Genomic DNA, 21,824 nt, shown 5'->3' with positions numbered 1-21,824 from the left:
TAGGAGAGAAGGAAGCAAGAGGAAGAAGGAAGGAAAGGGGGGGCAGCTCCCCTCCCAATTCGGATTGGGCTTGGGGGGGGCGCCCCCTCCTTTTCTTCTTTTCCCTCTCTTCCACTAAGGCCCAATAAGGCCCATATACCTCCCGGGGGGTTCCGGTAACCTCCTGGTGCTCTGATATACTCCCGATTTCACCCAGAACCATTCCGATGTCCAAACATAGGCTTCCAATATATCGATCTTTCGTCTCGACCATTTCGAGACTCCTCGTCATGTCCGTGATCAAATCCGGGACTTCGAACTACCTTCGGTACATCAAAACACATAAACTCGGAATATCGATCGTCATCGAATGTTAAGCGTGCGGACCCTACGGGTTCGAGAACTATGTAGACATGACCGAGACATGTCTCCGATCAATAACCAATAGCGGAAACTGGATGCTCATATTGGTTCCTACATATTCTACGAAGATTTTTATCGGTCAAACCGCATAACGATATACGTTGTTCGCTTTGTCATCGGTATGTTACTTGCCCGAGATTCGATCGTCGGTATCTCAATACCTAGTTCAATCTCGTTACTGGCAAGTATCTTTACTCGTTCCCGTAATGCTACATCCTGTAACTAACTCATTAGCTACATTGCTTGCAAGGCTTATAGTGATGTACATTACCGAGAGGGCCCAGAGATACCTCTCCGACAATCGGAGTGACAAATCCCAATCTTGATCCATGCCAACTCAACAAACACCATCGGAGACACCTGTAGAGAACCTTTATAATCACCCACTTACGTTGTGACATTTGGTAGCACACAAAGTGTTCCTCCGGTATTCGGGAGTTGCATGATCTCATAGTCATAGGAACATGTATAGTTATGGAGAAAGCAATAGCAACAAACTAAACGATCATCGTGCTAAGATAACGGATGGGTCAAGTCAATCACATCATTCTCTAATGATGTGATCTTGTTAACCAAATGACAACTCATGTCTATGGTTAGGAAACATAACCATCATCGATTCAACGAGCTAGTCGAGTGGAGGCATACTAGTGACACTCTGTTTGTCTATGTATCCACACATGTACTAAGTTTCCGGTTAATACAATTCTAGCATGAATAATAAACATTTATCATGAAATAAGGAAATAAATAATAACTTTATTATTTCCTCTAGGGCATATTTCCTTCAGTCTCCCACTTGCACTAGAGTCAATAATCTAGTTCACATCGCCATGTGAGTTAACACCAATAGTTCACATCACCATGTGATTAACACCCATAGTTCACATCGCCATGTGACCAACACTCAAAGGGTTTACTAGAGTCAGTAATATTAGTTCACATCGCCATGTGATTAACACCCAAAGAGTACTAAGGTGTGACCATATTTTTCTTGTGAGAGAAGTTTAGTCAACGGGTCTGCCATATTCAGATCCGTATGTATTTTGCAAATTTCTATGTCAACAATGCTCTGCACGGAGCTACTCTAGCTAATTGCTCCCACTTTCAATATGTATCCAGATTGAGACTTAGAGTTATCTGGGTCAGTGTCAAAACTTGCATCGACGTAACCCTTTACGAGGAACCTTTTGTCACCTCCATAATCGAGAAACATATCCTTATTCCACTAAGGATAATTTTGACCGCTGTCCAGTGATCTACTCCTAGATCACTATCGTACTCCCTTGCCAAACTCAGTGTAGGGTATGCAGTAGATCTGGTACACATCATGGCATACTTTATAGAACCTATGGCTGAGGCATAGGGAATGACTTGCATTCTCTTTCTTTCTTCTGCCATGGTCGGGCTTTGAGTCTTACTCAATTTCACACCTTGCAACACAGGCAAGAACTCCTTGTTCGACTATTCTATTTTAACTACTTCAAAAACTTGTCAAGGTATGTACTAATTGAAAAAACTTATCAAGCGTCTTGATCTATCTCTATAGATCTTGATGCCCAAGATGTAAGTAGCTTCATCGAGGTCTTTCTTTGAAAAACTCTTTTCAAACACTCCTTTATGCTTTTCAGAAAATTCTACATTATTTCTGATCAACAATATGTCATTCACATATACTTATCAGAAATGTTGTAGTGCTCCCACTCATTTTCTTGTAAATACAGGCTTCACCGCAAGTCTGTATAAAACCATATGCTTTGATCACTTTATCAAAGTATATATTCCAACTCCGAGATGCTTGCACCAGTCCATAGATGGATCGCTGGAGCTTGCACACTTTGTTAGCACCTTTAGGATTGACAAAATCTTCTTGTTGCATCATATACAACTCTTCTTTAAGAAATCCATTAAGGAATGCGGTTTTGACATCCATTTGCCAGATTTCATAAAATGTGGCAATTACTAACATGATTCGGTCAGACTTAGGCATCGCTACGAGTGAGAAAATCTCATCATAGTCAACATCTTGAACTTGTCGAAAACATTTTGCGACAATTCGAGCTTTGTAGTTAGTAACACTACTATCAGTGTCCGTCTTCCTCTTGAAAATCCATTTATTCTTAATGGCTCACCGATCAACTGGCAAGTCAATCAAAGTCCTAATTTGTTCTAATACATGGATCTCATCTCAGATTTCATGGCTTCTAGCCATTTCACGGAATCTGGGCTCATCATCGCTTCCTCATAGTTCGTAGGTTCGTCATGGTCAAGTAACATGACCTCTAGAATAGGATTACCGTACCACTCTGGTGCGGAACATATTATGGTTGACCTACGAGGTTCGGTAGTAACTTGATCTAAAATTTCATGATTATCATCATTAACTTCCTCACTAATTGGTGTAGGAAACACTAGAACTAATTTCTGTGATGAACTACTTTCCAATTCGGGAGAAGGTACAATTACCTCATCAAGTTTTACATTCCTCCCAATCACTTCTTTCGAGAGAAACTTCTTCTCTAGAAAGGATCCATTCTTAGCAATGAATATCTTGCCTTCGGATCTGTGATAGAAGGTGTACCCAACAGTTTCCTTTGGGTATCCTATGAAGGCGCATTTCTCCGATTTGGTTTCGAGCTTATCAGGTTGAAACTTTTTCACATAAGCATCATAGCCCCAAATTTTAAGAAACGACAGTTTAGGTTTGTTGCTAAACCACAGTTCATATGGTGTCATCTCAACAGATTTAGATGGTGCCCTATTTAACGTGAATGCAGCTGTCTCTAATGCATAACCCCAAAACGACGTTGATAAATCGGTAAGAGACATCATAGATTGCACCATATCTAATAAAGTACGGTTATGACGTTCGGACACACCATTACCGTGACACCCACAATGCGACTATATCTCCCACGTGTCGGGGCACGACTTAGAGGCATAGCCGCATGGTAGGTTTGTCGCAAGAGGGGTAATCTTGACACAATCCCATGTACTGAATAAGAAAGGGATAAAGAGTTGGCTTACAATCGCCACTTCACACAAATAAAAGTTAAACATACGTCATCCAGAATACAATCAAGGTCCGACTACGGAACCAAAATAAAAGAAGACAACCCAAAATGCTAGATCCCCGGTCATCCCAACTGGGCACCACTACTGATCAACCGAAAAAGAAACAAAACAACGGCCAAGAACTTCATCAAGCTCCCACTTGAGCTCGGTTGCGTCATCTGCACTGGGATCATCGACACCTGCAACTGTTTGGAAGTATCTGTGAGTCACGAGGACTCAGCAATCTCACACCTGCGCGATCAAGACTATTTAAGCTTAAGGGTAGGAAAGGGTAGTGAGGTGGAGCTGCAGCAAGCATTATCATATATGGTGGCTAACATACGCAAATAAGAGCGAGAAGAGAAGAAACGCAAACGGTCGTGAACTAGAAGTGATCAAGAAGTGATCCTGAATCTACTTACGGTCAAGCATAACACAAGAACCATGTTCACTTCCGGGACTCCGCTGGGAAGAGACCATCACAGCTACACACGCGATTGATGCATTTTAATTAAGTTAAGTGTCAAGTTCTCTACAACCGGATATTAACAAATTCCCATCTGCCCATAACCGCAGGCGCGGATTTCGAAAGTTCAAAACCCTGTAGGAGTGTCCCAACTTAGCCCATCACAAGCTCTCACGGTCAACGAAGGATATTCCTTCTCCCGAGAAGACCCGATCAGCCTCGGAATCCCGGTTACAACACATTTCAACAATGGTAAAACAAGACCAGCAAAGCCGCCCGATGTGCCAACAAATCCCGATAGGAGTCGCACGTATCTCGTTCTCAAGGCACACCGGATGGGCAAGACATCGGGTTGGCAAAGACCCTGGTTGCCCAGGGGGCGCTGGACATCACCCAGTTTGGACCAACACTCAGAGGAGCACTAGCCCGGGGGTTAAAATAAAGATGACCCTTGAGTCTGCAGAACCCAAGGGAAAAAGGCTTAGGTGGCAAATGTTAAAACCATGGTTGGGCCTTTGTCGGTGTCAAAACCGGCGGATCTCGGGTAGGGGGTCCCGAACTGTGCGTCTAGGCGGATGGTAACAGGAGGCAGGGACACGATGTTTACCCAGGTTCGGACCCTCTTGATGGAGGTAATACCCTACGTCCTGCTTGATTGTTCTTGATAATATGAGTAGTACAAGAGTTGATCTACCACGAGATCAGAGAGGCTAAACCCTAGAAGCTAGCCTATGGTATGATTGTATGTTGTCCTACGGACTAAAACTCTTCGGTTTATATAGACACCGGAGGGGGCTAGGGTTACACAGAGTCGGTTACAAGGAAGGAGATCTACATATCTGTATTGCCAAGCTTGCCTTCCACGCCAGGGAGAGTCCCATCCGGACACGGGACGAAGTCTTCAATCTTGTATCTTCATAGTCCAACAGTCCGGCCAAAGGATATAGTCCGGCTGTCCGGATACCCCCTAATTCAGGACTCCCTCAGTAGCCCTTGAACCAGGCTTCAATGACGATGAGTCCGGCACATAGATTGTCTTCGGCATTGCAAGGCGGGTTCCTCCTCCGAATACTTCATAGAAGATCTTGAACACGAGGATCGTGTCCGGCTCTGCAAAACAAGTTCCACATACCACCGTAGAGAGAATAATATTACCACAAATCTAATCTGCTGACGTACCCCGTAGCGTGACATCACACCACAACCAGGTCTTTATTTGAATCAGTTTTCATGCGAGGCGGTTTCCTTGGCACGTCTTGTCGAAGCAGAGATCATGTCCCCTTTATCACGGGCTTCCCATCAATACAGACATGGGTAACCCAACCATGCCTATGGGTAGGACTCCTAGATTTTAGGCAAGTCCCAAACGGCCACGAGGAGGACGCTTGATATTCACCCTCTTTATAAAGGGGACAAGGCTTTTTCCTCCCGATCTTAATCGAATCCGCCTCCCGCCTCGAGTTCCAACACCCAAAGCCCATGTTTAGGCACTTCGGACCTTGAACTATGTCCGGATCCAACCTTCAAGGTTGGTGGATTCCTTCCTCCATCACAGAGGAGGACATCAAGAAGTTGAGAGAGGCCAGATATCTGACCGCCGAAATTTCGCATCGGCTGCCTGCCCGAGGGCAGGTCGTCCCTACTCCCGAACCCAATGAGAGCGTCGTGTTCGTCTCCCACTTCCTCCGAGGACTAGGCCTCGCTCTGGATCCCTTTGTTAGGGTTCTTATGTTCTATTATGGGCTAGATTTTCACGATCTGGCCCCGGATTCCCTTCTTCACATCTCGACATTTATTGTCGTATGTGAGGCCTTCCTCCGCATTACCCCTCACATCGGCCTGTGGCTCAAGACCTTCGAGGTGAAGCCGAAGATGATCAAGGGGCAGCACGCAGCGTGCGGAGGTGCTTTAATAAGCAAAATCGTTGAAGCTCCATGGCCTGAGGGTTGCTTCCCAAAGGTGTCCGGATTGTGGCAGCGGGAGTGGTTTTACATCACAACTCCCCGAAGTGCCAAGTGGGTAGCTGCCCCCGCCTTTCGCTCAGGCCCTCCACCACAACTGATGTCATGGATCAGCAGGGGGCTGAGCTGGGGTCCAGCCAAGGACGTGCCAATACTGCAAAGCCGTATCCAAGATCTCTTTGAGAGAGATTTCAGTCTGGTTATGGTAGTGCAAGTTATGCTAGTTCGTCAAGTCCAGCCTTGCAAACGCCGGCCCCTTCGCATGTGGGAATTCAACCCGGAAGGACCGCGAGCTATTCAACATTTCCTCGGCATGACGCACGAAGAGATGTACAAATTGTTCTTCGGACCACAAATAATGTGTCCGGACATAACTGAGGATGCAGGTCTGAGCGGCAATCGCCTGGATACCCAACTAAGTAGCCCCGCATCCGAACACACTGTCCGTTTATTTATCGCAGCGTCGCCCTAAAAAAGCCGCTTTTTGACCAGGATTGGATAGCGAAGGCAAAGTTGATCAGGTGTCCGGCCCCCTCCCTGAGACCTCACCAAATCTCGTGCTAACCAGGATGCTGGAGATCGCGCCTTATCAAGCGCCCTTGGGAGAAGATAAAGGGGGGAACAAGGAGGCTGGCACCTCCGCGGAGGAGGTTAGCATTGTCCAACATACTGAAACTTCCTCCCCCCAGGGAAGGAAGAGGATGGCCTCCGAGGACCCGGAGACAATGGTCTCTAAACGGGGGAAGAAATCTTCGCCGGAGGGTCCTACCTCGGGGGCTACCCCAGCCGCATTATGCCCTCAAGGGGATCAGCCCTCCATCGAGCTGTAAGTAAAAGGGTACTTAATAATGAAAATATCTCGCTTTACTTTTGAGGAAAATAACCGAAGCATTTATCTTGCAATTCGGATCTTAGCCCTTCACAACAGAGCTTGTCTTCAGGGGATCTTCTTCCAGAGATGATGTAGAGCGAAATGCCTCCCCCTGCCACACCGCCTCACGCGGCGGGCGACCCCGAGGTGTCATCGCGGAGGGTTTCTCCTGATCTGGTAAGGCCAGAAGGTAATCCTATGGCCACCCGAAGTCCTCAGTATCCGGCTCTCGAAGAGAGCAATCAAAAGAGTCCGGCACCGTCTGGTGTGCGGTCGGACATACTGAGGGATCTGCTGGAGCAAGCGGCTATCTCAGAAGAGCACCGCCCGTTGATGGGTACGGTGATTGAAAGGATTTCGTCCGCCGAAAGCGGGTTGCATGAAGAATTTATGAGTCTACTGACGGGTTTTGAGGTACGTGAAATGATGTACATTTTCGACAGTACCGCACATTTTTAGATGTGCCCTGTGTAGATAGTAGCCCCTTAGACTCTGGTTGTCGTCGAAAACGGCGGCAAACAGAGGATCATAGTCCTAGGTAATAACCAGACCGCCTGTATGCGTAGGTGGTTGAAGCTCCGGTGGCTAGCCGGACTGTTGGGTTTGCCGAACTAAAGCGTCAGCTAGATGCGGTAGATGCCGACATCGTGCTTGTCAACAAGCGGCTTGATGAGGCACAGGGTAAGTGATTTTTCTTGTGATTGTCATGTAATAAGAGCAGCATGATGCCAGTATCTTTAATATGTTGTGACTGCAGATGGAGCTGCCACCGTGGAGACCCTTCGGGCGGAGCTTGCCCGAGCCAAGGAGCAAGCAAGGAGTAGCAATGCGGCCACTTTAAAGGCGGCCGGGGAGTTAAGGGCCGAACAGGCCGCGCATTGCAAGAGCAAGGAAAAAATAGCCAAGATGGCTGTAGAGTTAAAAGATGCTGCTGACCGTTACCAGCTTCTTGAAGAAGAAAACCGGGTGAAGGCGACGGACTTGGAAAAGGCCCGGTGGCTGCCAAGGAAGCCCGCTCCAAAATTAGAGCGACGAAGGAGGAGCTGAATCAAGCTGCGGATATCGTTTCTGGGAAGCCCTTCTTGTTGCAGACTAAGTTCGGAGATCCAAAATGTGCTCCTCTGGACCGGCTATGGAGTTCTGTGGACGAGTACATGGATTTGGCTGCAAGTGCTACTGATGCGGCCGAGTACTTCAAGGATCAGAAAGGTCCAAAAGTGGAGAAGTTGTTCTGGCCACAGTTTCACGCTCCAGTCCGTCCGCTGTTGCTGAATGAGCGATTGACCGGTTGGGCCGAGCTCCATAGATTATCCGGACTTGCCATGAGGTCTGTTGTGGATCATCTGTGGCCAGGAGGGCCAAGGCCGAATAGCTACTTTAGCTTAGTGCAACAATTCCTTGGTGCTGTGCCACGCATCGATGCTGTAAAGAGGTCGGCGTGCATAGAAGGCTCACGGATGGCCCTTGCCCGTGTCAAAACATACTGGGCGGAGATGGATGCCACCACTGTTGCGACACAGGGTTCGGCCATAGGCCGAGTGACTGCCGAGCACTACTTTGAAGAAGTTCTTGAGGGCGCTCATTCGATAGAGGCTCAGTGCTCGAAGAATATTATGTTTAAGTGACATGTATTCCCATTGTAAAAACAATGTTTTATTGAGTTTATCAAGGCTGTATTTATACTTTTGCCTGAAAGTACTATGATGCCTCCTGTGCGGCCGTTTATGTATATATGTATATAACCTGAAAGATGGCAGTCGTCAGCTTCAGCCCCCATGCATATAATGCGGGGGTGTTCACAGAAGACGCATGTTCACACTTGATCCAACGTCTTGGTCCATTAAGGAGGTGATAGCACAGCGAACTAGGCAATCGGACTATAATGCTTTAACACTTTCACTTAGCCAGAGGAGTTTGACAGTGGGGCTACTATATAGCCTCTGGTGGCTCCGCGCTCATCCGAATTCGGGGCGCGTACATGCCTGGCCGGGAAACGGCCCTTCGTTAAGGCGGAGGAATCCCGAAGATTCCGCTAGGTCATCGAGTGGTTGACCAGTCTCACGCTATATCATGACAGTCAGTTTTCGGCTTTCTCTACTGAGGTGCTCGTCCGGATGAACCAGGGCACAATCGCAGTAGTTCTCCTGGTGCCGCCTTAGCCGATAGAGCGGAACATAAGGCAGCAAAACACAGGAGCCGGGCAAACCCAACATTTGACCAAAGACATGATTCAGAGCTGATGCATATAAGGCCAAACTCGCGACGCCGAACACTCCCTAAGGTATTCGGTCTTTATGATGTAAACCGGGCTTAAACAGTGCCCTTTGTAATGAGCCCCTGGTGTCCAGGTACGTGCAATATTCTGACGTGGCCACATGCCAATACGTCAGCATCCTTCTCAATTGTACTGAGAATCCGGGGGATGTGTATCAACAAGAGACAGTAAAAAAGGTTTACGCAGGGTCTTAATCTAAAAAGAATCCTTGGAACGGGTCCCTGCTGCACATCTGTGCCTGTGTCTCTGTTGTGACGTATCCTGGACGGGTGTAGCACGATGGTCATCTGTAAAAGAGAGGAACTTAGTTGAGAAGTTGTCGTGCAAAAAGGTAGGTTATACTAAATAAACCATGTACAGTTCAAGATGAGTAAAGTTGAGCCTAATTGTCACTTGTTTACACGCGTTGAGCCCCTTGTATTGTTATAGGGGTATAGCCATCAAATCTGTATCAATTATATATAGCTACACCGGACTCGTCTAACCGTGTCCGTGGTCTTAATGACCTGTCAGATGCTCTAGTTGGTGAGGTCGTCTAGTGTGCGGCTGCCAAGGTGGCCGCATGGTCTTCCGCGCGCAAGGAGCATGATGACCCACAAGTATAGGGGATCTATCGTAGTCCTTTCGATAAGTAAGAGTGTCGAACCCAACAAGGATCAGAAGGAAATGATAAGCGGTTTTTAGCAAGGTATTCTCTGCAAGTACTGAAATAAGTGGTAACAGATAGTTTTGTGATAGGATAAATTGTAACGAGCAACAAGTAACAAAAGTAAATAAAGTTAAGCAAGGTGGCCCAATCTTTTTTGTAGCAAAGGACAAGCCGGAACAAACTCTTATAATAGGAAAAGCACTCCCGAGGACACATGGGAATATCGTCAAGCTAGTTTTCATCACGTTCATATGATTCGCGTTCGATACTTTGATAATTTGATATGTGGGTGGACCGGTGCTTGGGTGATGTTCTTACTTGAACAAGCATCCCACTTATGATTAACCTCTATTGCAAGCATCCGCAACTACAACAAAAGTATTAAGGTAAACCTAACCATAGCCTGAAACATATGGATCCAAATCAGCCCCTTACGAAGCAACGCATAAACTAGGGTTTAAGCTTCTGTCACTCTAGCAACCCATCATCTACTTATTACTTCCCAATGCCTTCCTCTAGGCCCAAATAATGGTGAAGTGTTATGTAGTCGACGTTCACATAACACCACTAGAGGCTAGACAACATACATCTTATCAAAATATCAAACGAATACCAAATTCACATGACTACTCATAGCAAGACTTCTCCCTTGTCCTCAGGAACGAACGTAATTACTCACAAAGCATATTCATGTTCATAATCAGAGGGGTAATAATATGCATATAGGATATGAACATATGATCTTCCACCAATTAAACCAACTAGCATCAACTACAAGGAGTAATCAACACTACTAGCAACCTACTAGCACCAATCCCGGACTTTGAGACAAGAATTGGATACAAGAGATGAACTAGGGTTTGGAGATGAGATGGTGCTGGTGAAGATGTTGATGGAGATTGCCCTCTCCCGATGAGAGGAGCATTGGTGATGACGATGGTGATGATTTCCCCCTCCGGGAGGGAAGTATCCCCGGCAGAACAGCTCCGCCGGAGCTCTAGATTGGATCCGCCAAGGTTCCTCCTCGTGGCAGCGGAGTCTCATCCCGAAAGTTCCTCCTTATTTTTTTCTCATCGAAAGACCTCATATAGGGGAAGATGGGTATCAGAGAGCCACCAGGGGGCCCACGAGGTAGGGGGCGCGCCGTAGGGGGGGCGCGCCCCCCACCCTCGTGAGAAGGGTGTGGGCCCCCTAGCCTTCATCTTTGGCGAGGATTTTTCTTTATTTCTTTTAAGATGTCCCGTGAAGTTTCAGGACTTTTGGAGTTGCGCAGAATAGGCCTCTAATATTTGCTCCTTTTCCAGCCCAGAATTCCAGCTGCCGGCATTCTCCCTCTTTATGTAAACCTTGTAAGATAAGAGAGAATAGCCATAAGTATTGTGACATAAAGTGAAATAACAGTCCATAATGCAATAAATATCAATATAAAAGCATGATGCAAAATGGACGTATCAGAGCACTCAATATTTCCATTTACTGTAATGATGCCACATGGACCGGGCATCTTAAGCATGAGAGAAGCGTAATGCGGTATTGCGTTAAAGCGAGCGAAAGCTTCACATCCGAGTAGTGCTTGATAGCCACTTTTGAATGGAGCAATGTGGAAGGTTAACTTTTCGCTGCTGAAGTTATCGGGAAAGCCGAATATAACCTCTAGTAGCAGGGAGCCCGTGCAATGGGCTTCTGGGCCTGGCGTTACTCCTCTAAAGGTAGTATTGCTATGGATAATTTTTGTTGGGTCTATCCCTATTTTGCGGACTGTGTCCTGATATATCAGGTTTAAACTACTGCCGCCGTCCATCAGGACTCGTGTGAAGTGGTATCCGTCAATTATCGGGTCTAACACCAAGGCAGCCCATCCTGCATGCCGGATACTTGCCGAGTAATCCTGATGGTCAAAGGTGATCGGTTGGGACGACCAGTGGCCGAACTCTGCGGTGATAGGCCCTGGGGCATGTGTCTTCAGGAGTGCCGCTTTGTTTCTCCCCTTTATCACGTGTAGCACGTTGACTGTTTTGACTTCTGGTGGAAATTTCTTCTGTTCCCCAGTGCTTTGCTTGCGAGGCTCGTCCTCATCTTCGCTTGGTGTATCCTACCCCTTGTGTTAGGCGTTGAGCTTGTCGGACTGCTTGAAGACCCAACATTCTCTATGGGTATGATTTGCAGGTTTATCGGGGGTGCTGTGGATCTGACATATTTTGTCCAGAATCTTGTTTAGGCTGGACAGTTCATCTCTGTTGCCTTTGGAGGGCAACTTTTGCTGACCTGGCCAAGAGCTTCTGAATCCGGCGTTTACCGACGTGCTCTTTGGGCTGTCTTCTTTTATTCCGGCACTTGTTTTTGCTACGTCATGGCTTCCCGTTTCCGTCCCTGACTTCGGATGTACTTGGGTCGCTGGTGCTACATCGGGCTAACCAGCTGTCCTCGCCCGTGCAAAAGCAGGTCATGAGGCTTGTTAATTCTACCATTGTTCTCGGCTTTTCTTGGCCGAGGTGTCTGGCAAGCCATTCGTCTCGAACGCTGTGCTTGAAAGCTGCTAAGGCTTCGGCGTCCGGACAGTCGACTATTTGGTTCTTTTTAGTGAGAGACCTGTTCCAAAGCTTTCGGGCTGACTCTCCGGGCTGTTGAGTTATATGACTTAAATCGTCTACATCCGGTGGTCGGACATAGGTCCCTTGAAAATTTGCCCGAAAAGCGTCTTCGAGCTCTTCCCAGCTTCCAATGGAGTATTCGGGGAGGCTTTTAAGCCAGTGCCGAGCTGGCCCTTTGAGCTTGAGGAGTAAGTACTTGATGGCATGGAGATCGTCTCCTCGAGCCATGTGGATATGGAGGATGTAGTCCTCAATCCAGACCCCAGGGTATGTCGTTCCGTCGTACGCCTCTATGTTTACGGGTTTGAATCCCTCTGGAAATTCATGGTCCAACACCTCATCGGTGAAACATAGGGGGTGTGCGGCACCCCTGTATTTGGGTGTACCGTGGTGTTCGGATGTTTGTTGTGTTGCATTGCGTGCTGGAGCGCGCTTGCGTGGCCCGTAGATGGATCTGGTTGCGCCGTCCTTTTGATGCGAGCCCTCACGTGGATCGCGTACTGGCTTGTGTGCGGCATCGTTTGCCGCCCTATGTTGGCCACGAGGTCGTCTATCCGACCGGATGGCTGTTTTTTTTTTCATTGCGGGGGATCTAGGGCCTCCTCATCGAATTCAGGTAGCAGCTTTCGCTTCGGGTAGCTCTTTGTGTGGTGACTACCGCCGTACTTTGCTGCACTGTTGAGTACTTCACTCCATCTAATTCTGAGTGTGTCTTGTGCAGCCCTGAGCCTTTGCTTCCGCTTTTTCAGACTCCTCGCAGTGGCAACAAGCCTTTTATGTTTATTCTGTTGCTCCGGGTGCCTGTCCGATGTGATGTCGTCCGGACTGTTATCTTCGATGGAGTCGGGTTGTTCGGTTTGATTCTCCGTGTTGCCGTGGTCGGACGATGGTTCAATGTCGTGTTTGTCGTCCGCTGGCTCACCCTGCTCTATCGCTGGGTCTATATGATCGTTGTTTCTGCCGAGGCGGGATTTGGAGCGGCGCTTACGCCGCCGCTTTGACTGCTTCTCGAGGGAACAACCCTTCACTGCGTCCTTCCTTCCTTGTCGTCATTTTCTATGGGTGTGTCCACCATGTATACATCATATGATGAAGTGGGCGTCCAGTGCCCTGTGGGCAGTGGTTCCTGTTTGTCTTCTGCATCGTCGTCCATACCATCGATGTCTTCGGAGTCGAAGTCGAGCATGTCGGTCAATTGGTCGACAGTGGCTACTAAGGGGTGGTGGGTGGGCGGCGAATTTCTTCGTCATCCGCATCCCAATCCTGCCGAACATAGTTCGGCCAGGACTCTCCTGACTGGGAGAGAGACCTTAATGAGTTCAGTATGTCGCTGAAGGGCGAGTGTTGAAAGATATATGCGGAGGTGAACTCCATGATCGGCGCTCAGTCGGATTCGATAGGCACATGCACGGGCGGTTCGGAGTCTGTGGCCGGGGAAGAATCCGGCAGTTTGGCGTCACGGCTCTCGTGAAGGGTAAGGTCGATACTCGGCTCGATCGCCGATGGGAATGCGGCCTCCGTGGCGGGGTCTATCCACCCGTTCCCGGAGGGCGCAATTGGCTCCGAATTGAGGGTCGGAGCGGTCGCCGGTGCAATCTCCCGAACACCGTCCGATGGCAGAGCTAAATCATGCTCATCGTGACCATGCTACGCACTCGGCAAGGGCTCGAATCCATCAAAGATCAAGTCTCCGTGGACTTCGGTTGTGTAGTTCAAGTTTCCAAATCTGACTTGATGGCCAGGGGTGTAGCTCTCGATCTGCTCCAGATGGCCAAGCGAGTTGGCCCACAGTGCGAAGCCGCCGAATACAAAGATCCGTCCGGGGAGAAAAGTCTCACCCTGGACTGCATCGCTATCGATGATTGAAGGAGCCATCAAGCCTAACGATGACGACACAGAGGAACTTTGAATGAAAGCACCAATGTCGGTGTCAAAACCGGCGGATCTCGGGTAGGGGGTCCCGAACTGTGCCTCTAGGCGGATGGTAACAGGAGGCAGGGGACACGATGTTTACCCAGGTTCAGGCCCTCTTGATGGAGGTAATACGCTACGTCCTGCTTGATTCTTCTTGATAATATGAGTAGTAAAAGAGTTGATCTACCACGAGATAGAGAGGCTAAACCCTAGAAGCTAGCCTATGGTATGATTGTATGTTGTCCTACGGACTAAAACCCTCCGGTTTATATAGACACCGGAGGGGGCTAGGGTTACACAGGGTCGGTTACAAGGAAGGAGATCTACATATCCGTATTGCCAAGCTTGCCTTCCATGCCAAGGAGAGTCCCATACGGACATGGGACGAAGTCTTCAATCTTGTATCTTCATAGTCCAATAGTCCGGCCAAAGGACATAGTCCGGCTGTCAGGGCACCCCCTAATCCAGGACCCCCTCAGCCTTGCTATAGGAGTTTTATTCAAAGAGAACTGTCAAGGGGTTCCCATAACACCCAACCACATAAGGAACGCAAAAATCAAGGAATATAACACCGGTATGATGGAAACTAGGGCGGCAAGAGTGGAACAAAACACCAGGCATAAGGGCGAGCCTTCCACCCTTTACCAAGTATATAGATGCATTAGTTAAAATAAGAGATATTGTGATATCCCAACATATCCATGTTCCAACATGGAACAAACTTCATCTTCACCTGAAACTAGCAACGCTATAAGAGGGGCTGAGCAAAGCAGTGACATAGCCAAACAACAGTTTGCTAGGAAAGGAGGGTTAGAGGCTTGACATGGTAATATGGGAGGCATGATATAGCAAGTGGTAGGTATCGCGGCATAGCAATAGAGCGAACAACTAGCAAGCAAAGATAGAAGTGATTTCGAGGGTATGGTCATCTTGCCTGAGATCCCGCAAGGAAGAAGAATGAGTCCATGAAGAAGGCAAACGGACGTAGTCGAACACATCCTCACAACTCCGGAATGGAACCGAAGCTAACGAGAGAAGCAACCCGGAAAGAAGCAAGCAACATAGTAAACAACCATCACATAAACATGGCATGATGCACAACCAAGTATGATGCATGTCCGGTTTAATGTGGCAAGGCAAAGTGCACAAACAAAACTACAAGTTAAGTGGAGCTCAGTATGCAATGAGTTGCATATTGACAAAACACCACAACAATTATTTAGTTCTCTCCCGTTTAAGTACTCAACAAAATTAAATGTTGGTTAGCTTGGAAAGGGGTGAAGCAAAAGTAAACTACACAATCTAAGAAATTTAAATGGGGCCGGAAACATCAAACAACAATTCCGGTAAATCCCCATATGCATTTAGCAATTTAATGCAAACAACAAATTTAAACATTCTTGATGTTGTTATTATGATGCGGATGGCATGTGCAAGTTTAAGCAATTTTTATTAAAAGTTGACATGAGCATATTATGAAGCATTTGTCATCGTGGCGGAAACGAAAGGGGTGCCACGACAACGAATCCGAAAATGATGCCACGACAACATATTGGTTCCGGTAGCTCATGGAGATACCGGTGCAAAAGGAAAAGTGACGGGAGCGTGTCATGCAAGGATGGTGGGGTGGTCCCGAATACCGGGTTCCCACGGTTCGACGACGGTGCCAAGCGAGGGAAAACAACTAACGTTCACGGGAGAATCCAACATCCAAACATGCATCTCATACAACACATGCATTCGTTCACGGGTGGTCGTCTCGGGGTTATACCTCTGAAGCGTGCAAACGGGACGGTTCTCGTTCGGTGCAAAGTAGAGGAAGTAGACGTTCTTGGGATGTTCGTAGTGGAGGTAGTTGTACACGGCGATGGTAGTTGTATACGGGTCTTCGGCCACGGAAGTAGTCGTACAACGTTTTCGTAGAGGTTCGGGGTCACGACACGGAACTTGACGTCCACGGGGTCTTCGAGGGTCGACGGTAGTGGTACTCGGTCGTTTCGAAGAGGTACTTGGGGGCTTCGAACTTGCCGGTCTCGTCAACTCGAAGGGGTACTTGGCATTTATGCTACCCGGGTCATCGACGACGGTAGTTGTTCTATGCATCAGGCGTCAAGGTACTTGTCATTCTTAGCGATTCCTAAGACGGCGGTAGTGGTACTTAGCGCATCACCATGTAGTCGTACTTGACGAATCAAAAATACTCCTGCTCGGGATGGGTGCAACGGAGGCACCGTCTTGCGTTTCGTATCTGGGTCATGTTCGTGCAACTGTTCGCATCAATGGGAAAAAAGGGCTTGGGCTTGAGGTGCTCGGCCGTGGGCGACGGAGCACACGGTGGACATGGAGGCAGGGCGCCCCTGGCCTTGAGGTCACAGCAGAGCTCGGGTCAATGGCAACGAAGGCAGGGGCGCGCGGCTGGAGGCGCTGGGGACAACAGCATCCGGTGGTAGCGGACAAGCGGGGCGAGGCGGAGAGCCCCTGGCGTCCTTGGCAGGGTCGAAGCTGAAGGTCCATGCAGGCAGCCAAGAGGCCATACCTCGCAAGGTGGCACAGGTGCGCCGGAGCCGCCGAAAGAGATGTTGGTCACCGAGAGGGTTCGGCAGGGGCGCGGGGCAGCTCGCAGAAGCTCCAGCGAGGGCACCGGTGGTCGGGGACGAGCGAAGCGATGACGAGGAGGACGGGGTGCAGAAGATGGCAACAAGGATAAGAAAGAGGAGAGGCGGCGCGGGAGGTCCGGCGCGGCGTCCTTGCGAGGCAAGGGTGCGGAGGAGGCGAGGTCGGGTCAAGGCGCAGGGGTCCTCGGCGAGGAGAAGCTGAGGCGGCAAGGCGGAGGAGGTCGCCGACAGAGGAATCGGGCGCGGGGGAGAATGGCCATTGGGATCGGGATCCCTCTCTCTGGTGCGTGCTTGCGGGAGGAGGGAATCGAGGAGAGGGCGAGGGGATCAGGCACGACTCTGTGCGTGCGAGCGTGGTGGCGGCGCAGGAGTACGAGAGGGAGAGGGTGAGGATCAAGCGGGGAGAGGGTTCGGGCGCCTAGGGTTAGAGGAGGTTGGATGGCCTCCAGGGGATGGTTGGGCCGACCTGGAGCAAATGGGCCGGCCTTACTGGGCTTCCCAAGGAGCCGACTGGGCTTCCTCCCCTTTTTGATTTACCTTTACTCTTTTCTATTTATTGCATAAATAGAAATAGAAATAAAGTATAGAGGGTTTGGAAAGGATGCCAGGAGGGACATATTTATGGAAACCATGAAATATGCCCGATTTAATAAAAGTGGTTTGGGAATTTTTAAGGACAGAAAAATAATTCAAGTTTGAATTAAAATTCAAACTTGAACCATTTTTAACCCAACCAAAACAACTTCAAATGATATGAAATTTGACAGAGGGGTTAAAGGAAAGGTGTATGGTTTATAGGAAAAAGAATGAAGATTTATGGACGACGGAAAATGGCACTTGCAAAAATGAAAGGAATAAGAAGGAAGAAGGCGGTGATGATACATGGGTAGATTTGAGAGAGATGGGAAGGGGTTGATATAAACGACAAGAATAGAGCAAGACAACATCATGAAGAATGCAATGCACATGGTGATATGATGAAATGCAAAATGGCAAGAGGCACGATGCAATGCAAACAATGATGACATGGCAAGATGCAACACGCAAGCGAATGACAAGGCAACAACAGCGAATAACTGGAAGACACCTGGCGCATTGGACTCGGGGCGTCACAACACTCCACCACTACGAGAGGATCTCGTCCCGAGATCTAAGGATGGCACCAGAGGGAAAACGGAAGAGGAAGAGAAGAGGTAAAACTAAGTTGCTTCTTGTACAAACGAGTGAAACCAATGAACCTTGAGAGGTTAAACAACATTGAGAAAAGAATACAGCGGAGATGAACAAAGTTGAAAACACTCCGTTAGAAAAGAGGAACAAGGAACAATACGGGAACCTTGTAGGTTGAAAGACATAAGAAAAGGGTTACAATGGACAAGTACATGCAAGCACTCCGGTTAAAACGAGATGAACAAGGAACGATAAAGATCAAATACGACAACACTCCGCTTGGAAATGGAAGGCATAGAATATGAACTTGGCAAAATGAAAGCACTTGGATGAGACTCCGGTTAGAAGAAGAATGATAGCCACAACACTCCGGTTGAAACCAGATAGAGAAGGAATAAGAATGATATAATTTGGGCAGCAGTCCGACTGAATGGAAAAAATTCAACATGAACTTGACAAGATGAGACGATACTTGCTGAGATCAACAACACACTACCTCCGGAACTATTGAAAGAATGGCACAAGGGGTAAGAAAGATTTCAGACAGCACTCCGGTTGAGAAGGGAGGCAAAACTTGACAAAATGGGAAGAACTTGAAAAGAGGGCATGACACTCCGGTTGAATGGATAAGAAAAAGTAAAGAACATGATCTTTGACAAAAAATGGGATGATGGGTGAATAAAGCAACATCACAATGCCTCCGGAACAAAAGAATAGAAGTTGGATCGTTGGAAAGGAAAGAATTGAGAAGAAAATGACAACTTCTGCCACAAATGAGCTTGGGAAACACCCTTCCAAGAAGGTTATAACGGAGTTGTTGGAAACCAACAATGAACGAATCAGCTTGTAGTGGGCTTATGGAAAGCTTCTCAAAATTATGAGGTGAAATTCTTCCACTAACGGAAACAATAGATTGGATTGATATCAACAAGGAGACGAGAAACTTATTCCACCAGGAGGATAAATGAAGAACCTGGGTCATTTATGAGCACCATAAATAGCAAAATCCTTAGGGAAAGCTTTAGGTGAAATATAACCCAATATCACTCCAACAAAGAGATTGATGGATTGAGAAGAGCTCATGCTCGAAGAAATTGATGTGTTTAACTATCCCATTCCTGACAACTTTTGAATCATGAAACATGAAGGAAATTGTCAAATATGACATAACACCATCTCAAAAGATAAGTAGAAGGAATTGCCCTTTGGAATGCAAGAATAAGAATACTTGAGCTCCTCCAAGGAAAATCTCGAAGAACACTTTGAGAATGAATTAAATCTTTGGAGAACCACCATGTTTAGCCTTCATGAGAACACCGGTAACAAAAAATGATCAAAAAAAGAAAAGAGAAGTTGAAAACACAAGGTGAAGCCTTGCAATGATTTAGATGGAGCTTCGTGGTGATATAATTGAGAGATCTTGGAACTCCGGGAAAAGAAAGATGAACAATTGAAACCGAGAATTTTGATGAACCTCTGGAATAACGAGTTGAATATACTCGATGAAACAAGAATAAGAATTACATTATGCTTATCCTTCATCAATTAAATTGATGACACACCATGGATTTGGCATACTAGTCATTCTCATTGGAAAGGATTGAGGAAAGATATAGCGCAAACTTGAGAAGGTCTTCGACGAACCACCAGTAGGATTGAAACAACGAATAAATTGATATGAAAACGAAGGAAGAAGAATCTTGAACAAACCGCCATAAGAATTGAAAATGAAAGTAGCAGAGGCACAATTTACCGGGAAGAATTGGAAAATGAACGATGATACTTGAGGGAATTAGATACATGAGAATGAAGAGATCATGAACCGATTAGAGGATATTTGAATGATGCACCGATAAGATTTGGAGAACAATAGTTGAAAGCTGAGAATGAATAAACCTGAATTGATGGCCTTCGGAGAATCAAACTAAAAAGACTCCTGAAATGCTCCGGATGGGTGAAAAGAATCCTCACAATCGAATACAATTATGAGAGGATATCATGAAGCTAGAACCACGAATCTTCGAGAGAACGGATAAGATTGAAGAGAAACTCTTCTTTGGTCTTCAAATACAGAGAATGACGATGAAAAAGACCACCATGAATTGTTGAGATACTCCGGGATGAAAATTAAAAAGGTTGAACCAACGATGACAAGAATTTGACAGATCTTGGAGAAAGACATTTGACTGATGACAAACCATTATTACGTCAAACATTGAAATGAATTTGAGGATAACTCTGAAAAAATTAGAAGAGTCAGGTAAGATCCTAGGGAAAGACCTGTGGGTTAGGGCCTACTCAAGAGAAACACCGTTGAATGATTACTTGAAACGAAGATTGCGCCAGTTGAATTAAATGGCTTGAATGAGATAACAACCTCGAAATAGGTTGAACGGATCTTGAATGAAAAAGCGAGCCTTCTGAGATATCTTGAGCACTCTAGAACAAATGAATACCGAGAAGTGAATGATTAAGAGGTATACCGGCATGAGAAGCATTTGAAACGAGGAAAAGATATGATCGACAAAGCTTGAGCTGAAACCACCGGAGAAGAAATAGAACGAAGAATGGTGAACTTGAAGCTCCGTTAATATCTTCCTGAGAATCACCGGATAAGAGGCGTTGGGCAGCTCGCAGAAGCTCCGGCGAGGGACGGCCGGGATGCAGAATACGGCGACGAGGAGAAGCAAGTGGAGAGGCGGCGTGGGAGGTCTGGCGCGGCGTCCTTACGAGGCAACGGTGCGGAGGAGGCGAGGTCGGGTCGAGGCGCAGGGGTCCTCGGCAAGGAGAAGCAGAGGCGGCAAGGCGGAGGAGGTCGCCGGCAGAGGAATCGGGCGCGGGGGAGCGTGGCCATTGGGATCGGGATCCCTCTCTCTGGTGCGTGCGTGTGGGAGGAGGGAATCGAGGAGAGGGAGAGGGGATCAGGCACGACTCTGTGCGTGCGAGCGTGGCGGCGGCGCAGGAGTACGAGAGGGGGAAGGGGAGGATCAAGCGGGGAGAGGGTTCGGGTGCCTAGGGTTAGAGGAGGTTGGATGGCCTCCAGGGGATGGTTGGGCCGGCCTGGAGCAAATTGGCCGGCCTCACTGGGCTTCCCAAGGAGCCGATTAGGCTTCCTCTCCTTTCTGATTTACCTTTACTCCTTTCTATTTATTGCATAAACAGAAATAGAAATAAAGTACAGAGGGTTTTGAATGGATGTGAGCTGAGAGGGAAATATTTATGGAAACCATGAAATATGCCCGATTTAATAAAAGTGGTTTGGGAATTTTTAAGGACAAAAAAATAATTCATGTTTGAATTAAAATTCAAACTTGAACCATTTTTTAACCCAACCAAAACAACTTCAAATGATCTGAAATTTGACAGAGGGGTTAAAGGAAAGGTGTATGGTTTATAGGAAAAAGAATGAACATTTATGGACGATAGAAAATGGCACATCCAAAAATGAAAGGAATAAGAAGGAAGAAGGTGGTGATGATACATGGGTAGATTTGAGAGAGAAGGGAAGGGGTTGATATAAAGTACAAGAATAGAGCAATACAACATCATGAAGAATGCAACACACATGGTGATATGATGAAATGCAAAATGGCAATAGGCACGATGCAATGCAAACAATGATGACATGGCAAGATGCAACACGCAAGCGAATGGCAAGACAACAACAGCGAATAACTGGAAGACACCTGGTGCATCGGACTCGGGGTGTCACAATTACGCTGTGGTGTTCCAGGTGGCGTGAGTTGCAAAACTATTCCGCATTGTTTCAAATGAAGACCAAACTCGTAACTTAGATATTCTCCTCCACGATCAGATCATAGAAACTTTATTTTCTTGTTACGATGATTTTCCACTT

Source organism: Triticum urartu, chromosome 5A, assembly GCF_056163025.1.
Source record: "Triticum urartu cultivar PI428250 chromosome 5A, HENAU_Tu73, whole genome shotgun sequence".
Classification (NCBI taxonomy): domain Eukaryota; kingdom Viridiplantae; phylum Streptophyta; class Magnoliopsida; order Poales; family Poaceae; genus Triticum; species Triticum urartu.
Note: the sequence above shows the minus strand (reverse complement) of the source record.